At 43.8% G+C, this 7263-nt stretch overlaps 1 non-coding gene across 1 annotated transcript; it reads right to left on the minus strand.

The window, feature by feature from the left end:
* Positions 1-5752: 5752 nt before the first annotated feature.
* trnas-cga (transfer RNA serine (anticodon CGA)) lies at positions 5753-5835 on the minus strand. The gene has a single exon. It is a non-coding gene; the product is annotated as a tRNA-Ser (tRNA).
* Positions 5836-7263: the final 1428 nt, after the last annotated feature.

Genomic DNA, 7263 nt, shown 5'->3' on the forward strand with positions numbered 1-7263 from the left:
TATACGCACCACCCCAACCCGAGCCATGCGAACGCATGGGAGAAGCAAAAAAGCAGAAAAAAAACCCAGGTTAATTGTTGGAAAAAAATCTCTTAAAATTATTCTCATCTACGCGATCAAAATTTGTCCAAGAGATCAACTTGGTCGTATTTGAATCCCTGCAGTACTTACCATCGTATCTGCGCCAGCCAACAAAATTTTATCCAGCCTAATCCCACTTACCAGCTCTTGGTCCGTAACTCTGCTGGTTACAGCAAGGACATTGTACTTGACTGTATAAAACATTGGTTAGGCCGCTGCTGGAGTACTGTGTGCAGTTCTGGTCACCACATTTCAAAAAAAAGATGTGATTGCGCTGGAAAGGGTACTGAGGAGATTTACAAAAAAATTTGCCTGGACTGGAGTATTTTCGTGATGAGGAAAGATTGGAAATGCTGAGTCTGTTTTCTTTGGACCAGGGGAAGATGAGAGGAGACTGTATTGAGGTGCATAATATAGTTGTGCCCTAGATAGAATTGGTAGGAAGGTCCTGTTTCCCTTTGCAGAGTGGTCAACAACCAGGGGGAATAGATTTAAATTAATTTCGGGGTGGACCAATTTCCCTATCTCGGGCGCCTCCTATCAACAAGAGCAGGCGTTGATGACGAGATTCAACACCGCCTCCAGTATGCCAGTGCAGCTTTCGGCCGCCTGAAGAAAAGAGTGTTTGAGGATGAATCCCTCCAAACTTTCACCAAGCCCATGGTCTACAAGGCTGTAGTAATACCCGCCCTCCTGTATGGCCCAGAGACGTGGACCATGTACAGTAAACACCTCAACTCGCTGGAGAAATGCCACCAGCGATGTCTCCTCAAGATCCTGCAAATCCCCTGGCACGACAGACGCGCAAACATTCGCGTCCTCGTCCAGGGCATTAACCCCAGTATTGCACCACTTACCATACTTGATCAGCTCCGCTGGGCCGGCCATCTGCCAGACACGAGACTGCCATAGCAAGCGCTCTTCTCGGAACTCGTCCACGGCAAATGAGATAAAGGCGGACAGAGGAAACGTTACAAAGACACCCTCAAAGCCTCCCTGATTAAGTGTGACATCCCCACTGTGACCTGGGAGTCCTTGGCCATAGTTCGCCCTAAGTGGAGGAATTGCATGTGGGAGTGTGCGGAGCTCCTCGAGTATCGTCGCCGAGAGCATGCAGAAATCAGGTGCAGGCAGCGGAAGGAGCTGCGGCAAACCAGGCTCCCTGCCCATCCTTTCCCTCAACGACGATCTGTCTGACCTGTGACAGAGACTGTGGTTCCCGTATTGAACTGTACAGCCATCTAAGAACACATGCTAAGAGTGGAAGCAAGTCTTCCTCGATTCCGAGGGACTGCCTATAATGATGAATTAGGGGGAGGGTTAGACGAGTTGTGAGGATAAATGTCTTTACCCAGGGGGTCATGGTGGTCGGGAACTCAAAGCCTGAATGGGTGGTAGCGGCAGAAACCCTCACACATTTTAAAAATACTTGGATGCCACTTAAATTGCTGTAACCCATAGGACGGACTTAGAGCTGGGAAGTGGGAATTAGGCTGGAAAGCTCTTGATCGGCCTCCTCGGGCACTATTGGCTAAAATGCTGTACATTTTTGCATTTCCTACACGACAAAGTGATCACATTTTAAAAGTAATTAATTTGCTGTGAACTGCTTTGTGAAGTGCTGAGGTGAAGGTCGCTATAGGAATGCTATCATTTTAATGTAAAAGTGCCATAAGAAAATACATAGCATGAAGGCCGGTTGCCTCACTCGGTTAGCGCTTGGTCTTACTAACGCCAAATTGGCGAGTTCAAACCCATTACGGGCCATTTATTTTATTTTTGGTGGTGCGGTTGGGCTGCAAGCATTTTAGAGCAGCATAAACATTCAGGGACGAAACTCACACCAAACCTGTAATACATAGAAGCAATGCTGCAAAACATTAGTTCTGCCGAGAGCTGGTGGCCCTGCGGAGTGTTTCCAGCATTATATGAACAATTCCATATCCTCCGGGGATTTGTGACATCTCGCATTTCAATCAGTGAAAGGCTCACTGCCGCTGATTGGTTTGTAGTGCAAAGTATGGAACTGATCTAAATACAATTCCACTGCGTAATCCCTCAATATAAGAACATAAGAATTAGGAACAGGAGTAGGCCATCTAGCCACTCGAGCCTGATCCGCCACTCAACAAGATCATGGCTGATCTGGCCGTGGACTCAGCTCCACTGACCCGCCCGCTCCCCGTAACCCTTAATTCCCTTATTGGTTAAAAATGTATCTATCTGTGATTTGAATACATTCAATGAGGTAGCCTCAACTGCTTCCTTGGGCAGCGAAATCCACAGATTCACAACTCTCTGGGAGAAGAAATTCCTTCTCAACTCGGTATAAAATTGGCTCCCCCGTATTTTGAGGCTGCGCCCCCTAGTTCTAGTCTCCCCGACCAGTGGAAACAACCTCTCTTCCTCTATCTTGTCTATCCCTTTCATTATTTTAAATGTTTCTATAAGTTCACACCTCATCCTTCTGAACTTTAACGAGTAAAGACCCAGACTACGCAATCTATCATAATAAGGTAACCCCCTCTTCTCCAGAATCAGCCGAGTGAATCGTCTCTGTACCCACTTCAAAGCTAGTATATCCTTCCTAAAGAAAGGTGAACAAAACTGCACGCAGTACTCCAGGTGCGGCCTCACCAATACCCTGTACAGTTGCAGCAGGACCTCCCTGCTTTTGTACTCCATCCCTCTCGCAATGAAGGCCAACATTCCATTCGACTTCCTGATTACTTGCTGCACCTGCAAACTAAGATTTTGCGATTCATGCACAAGGACCGCCAGATCCCTCTGCACCTCAGCATGTTGTAATTTCTCCCCATTCAAATAATATTCCCTTTTACTGTTTTTTTTTCCTCCAATGTGGATGATATCACATTTTCCGACATTGTATTACATCTGCCAAACCTTAGCCCATTCTCTTCACCGATCTAAATCTCTTTGCAGCCTCTCTGTGTCCTCTACACAATCTGCTTTCCCACTAATCTTTGTGTCATCTGCAAATTTTGTTCCACAACACTCTGTACCCTCTTCCAGGTCATCTATGTATATTGTAAACAGTTGTGGTCCCAGCACCGATCCCTGTGGCATACCACTAACCATCGATTTCCAACCCGAAAATGACCCATTTATCCCGACTCTCTGTTTTCTGTTAGCCAACCAATTCTCGATCCATGTTAATACATTTCCTCTGACTCCGCGTACCTCTATCTTCTGCAGTAACCTTTTGTGTGGCACCTTATTGAAAGCCTTTTGGAAATCTAAATACACCACATCCATCGGTACACCTCTATCCACCATGCTCGTTATATCCTCAAAGAATTCTAGTAAATTATTTAAACATGCTTTTCCCTTCCTGAATCGATGTTGCTTCTGCTTGATTGTACTATTCCTATTTAGATGTCCCGCTATTTCTTCCTCAATGATAAATTCAAGCATTTCCCCCACTGCAGATGTTAAACTAACCGGCCTACAGTTACCTGCCTTTTGTCTGCCCCCTTTTTTAAACAGAGTTGTTACATTTGCTGCTTTTTAATTCTCTGGTAGCTCCCCAGAATCCAGAGAATTTTGGTAGATTATAACGAATGCATCTGCTATAACTTCCGCCATCTCTTTTAATACCCTGGGATGCATTTCATCAGGACCAGGGGACTTGTCTACCTTGAGTCCCATTAGCCTGTCTAGCACTACCCCCCCAGTGATAGCGATTGTCTCAAGGTCCTTCCTTCCCACATTCCCGTGACCAGCAATTGTTGGCATGGTTTTTGTGTGTTCCACTGTGAAGACCGAAGCAAAATAATTGTTTGACGTCTCAGCCATTTCCACATTTCCCATTATTAAATCCCCCTTCTCATCTTCTAAGGGACCAACATTTACTTTATTCACTCTTTTCCGTTTTATATATCGGTAAAAGCTTTTACTAACTATTTTTATGTTTTGTGCAAGTTTACCTTCGTAATCTGTCTTTCCTTTCTTTATTGCTTTCTTCGTCATTCTTTGCTGTCTTTTAAAATTTTCCCAATCTGCTAGTTTCCCACTAACCTTGGCCACCTTATACACATTGGTTTTTATTTTTATACTCTCCTTTCTTTCCTTGGTTATCCATGGCTGGTTATCCCTTCTCTTACCGCCCTTCTTTTTCACTGGAATGTATTTTTGTTGAGCACTATGAAAGAGCTCCATAAAAGTCCTCCACTGTTCTTCAATTGTGTCACCGTTTAGTCTGTGTTTCCAGTCTACTTTAGCCTACTCTGCCCTCATCCCACTATAGTCACCTTTGGTTGAGCATAGTACGCTCGTTTGAGACACTACTTCCTCACCCTCAATCTGTATTACAAATTCAACCATACTTTGATCACTCATTCTGAGAGGATCTTTTACTGGGAGATCGTTTATTATTCCTGTCTCATTGCACAGGACCAGATCTAAGATAGCTTGCTCCCTTGCATGTTCTGTAACATACTGTTCTAAGAAACAATCCCGTATGCATTCTATGAATTCCTCCTCAAGGCTACCCAGTGCGATTTGATTTGACCAATCGATATGAAGGTAAAAATCCCCCATGATTACTGCCGTTCCTTTTTCACATGCCTCCATTATTCCCTTGGTTATTGCCCGCCCCACCATGAAGCTATTATTTGGGGGCCTATAAACTACGCCCACCAGTGACTTTTTCCCCTTACTATCTCTAATCTCCATCCCCAATGATTCAACATTTTGTTCATTATAGCCAATATCGTCACTCACAACTGCCCTGATAGCATTCTTTATTAACAGAGCTACCCCACCTCCTTTCCCTTCTTGTCTATCTTTCCGAATTGTCAGATACCGCTGTATGTTTAATTCCCTGGCCTGGCCAACCTGCAACGTTTCTGTAATGGCCAGCAAATCATACCCATTTATGATGATTTGTGCCGTCAACTCATTTATTTATTTCGAATGCTGCGTGCGGTTAGGTAGAGTGTTTTAATACTAGTTTTTAAACCATGATTTTTAGTTGTGACCCCTCCTGCAGCCCCTTTATATTCATACATATTGTCCCTACCTATCACCTTGTCGGTTACACTTATCCCAGTGCTAGTCCACTCTTTTGCCTCCTGCTTTTTGCATTTTTTCTTGTGGTCCTGTGATCTGAGTTCTCAGCCACTCTATCTAGCTCAGAGCCCTCTCCTGGCTTCCGAATACTCCTTGCATTGCGGCACCGAGATTTCATGCTTGCCTTTTTATTACACTTTGACCCTTTAGAATTTTGCTGTGCATTCGTCTGCTGCAAACTGCAGGGGCCACGTCGCTAAATGGATAAGGCATCTACTTTGATGCAAATACTGATGTTATCAGAAAATTGCAACGCCTAACGCTGCCGTGCTCATTTTGGCAAAACCTGTTCATCTTTATAAAACCAAACCACGTTCGCACTCATTAACTAAAGGTGAGTTCCTCCCAAACAATGCATTGATCTTTATTAAAAGGGATTTTTTTCATGCTGCATATATTGCTCACTGATTTTTGGAGATAGTGTCCAACAAACCAACAATTAATACCGATAAACTATTCATGTTTCCAGTTCGAACAACAGCTTTGCGTCAATCAGTGTTATAAAGGGCAGTGGAGGGAATTGTGATCAGATTCCAATGAGATCCCCGTGAGTCGATAAAAAAAGGAGCACTTGCAGAATCGCTGCGAGCAGGGTTCGAACCTGCGCAGGGAAACCCCCATTGGATTTCGAGTCCAACGCCTTAACCACTCGGCCATCGCAGCTACACATTAGAGTTGCTTTAATAGTCGAATCGTTGGTGCAATTTATCAGAGAGACCGCCTGCATGCTTGCCCTGTTGGATCTCCCAGACGATGTGAAAATTAAATCGGAGTATCACAGAATCTTTCAGCAAAGAAGGAAAAATTTCGGTCAGAACTGAAAGAATTTACATTTCTGGAAAACTGAACAGTCTGGAGAGCTTCTTTCTCGAAAAACAAGTGAGATATAATTTTAACATTATGAAGGAATTTGATCGAGTTGATGTGGAGAAAATGTTTGCTATTGTGCAGTAGTTCAGAACGGGAGGTCACTGATAAATTCAGTCGACAATTCAAGAGCAACTTATTTAACAAAGAGTGGTTAGAATGTGGAAGATGCTAAACGAGCAGTAGTTGAGGCGAATAGCACAGATTCATTTTAAAGGGATTACCAAAGCACATGACTGAGAAAGCAATAGAACAATATGCTGATAGGATCAAGTGAAGTAGGGTAGTATGCAGCATTAACTCTAGCAACACCAGTTAGGTACAATTATCTCTTTCTGTGATGCAATCTCTATATAACGTTATGTAACACACATTTTAAACAACAACAACAACTTATATATAATTAGCACCTTGAAATTAGCGAAACGTCCAAGGCGCTTCACAAGAGTATTATGCGATACAAATTTGACACCGAGCCACTAAATACAAATTAGCGCAGGTGACTAAACGATTGGTCAACCAGGTATGCTTGATAATGAGGAAGAAAGCTGTACATTGCAGGAAGATATCAAAGAACTGGTCAGGGGTTTAATGGAATTCAACCTGGAGAAGTGTTAGATAATGCATTTGGGGAGTGCTTATAGGGAAAGCGAATAAACATTAAATGTTCGGCCACTGATAAGTGCAGAGGTGCAAATGACCTTAGAGTGCATGTCCACAGAATCCTTGACGGTAGCAGGGCAGGTAGATAAGATGCTTGTGAAGGATAGACAGAAAGGAAAAGGAGGCGAGGTGGCGTTGCTGGTTAAAGAGGAAATAAATGCAATGATAAGGAGGGTCATTTACTTGGATAATTTAGAAGCGGTATGGGGTAGCTGCAGAATACGAAATGGCAGAAAACGCTGGTGGGAATTGTGTACAGACCTCCAAACAGTAGTAGTGAGGTTGGGGACAGCATCAAACAAGAAATAAGGGATGTGTGCAATAAAGGTACAGCAGTTACCATGGGCGACTTTAATCTATATATTGATTGGGCTGACCAAACTGGTAGCAATGCGGTGGAGGACGATTTCCTGGAGTATATTAGGGATGTTTTTCCAGACCAATATGTCGAGGAACCACCGCGAGAGCTGGCCATCGTAGACGAGGTGATGTGTAATGAGAAGGGACTAATTAGCAATCTTGTTGTGCGAGGCCCCTTGGGGAAGAGTGACCATAACATGG

The sequence above is a fragment of the Pristiophorus japonicus genome, unplaced genomic scaffold, assembly GCF_044704955.1.
Source record: "Pristiophorus japonicus isolate sPriJap1 unplaced genomic scaffold, sPriJap1.hap1 HAP1_SCAFFOLD_252, whole genome shotgun sequence".
Classification (NCBI taxonomy): Eukaryota; Metazoa; Chordata; class Chondrichthyes; family Pristiophoridae; genus Pristiophorus; species Pristiophorus japonicus.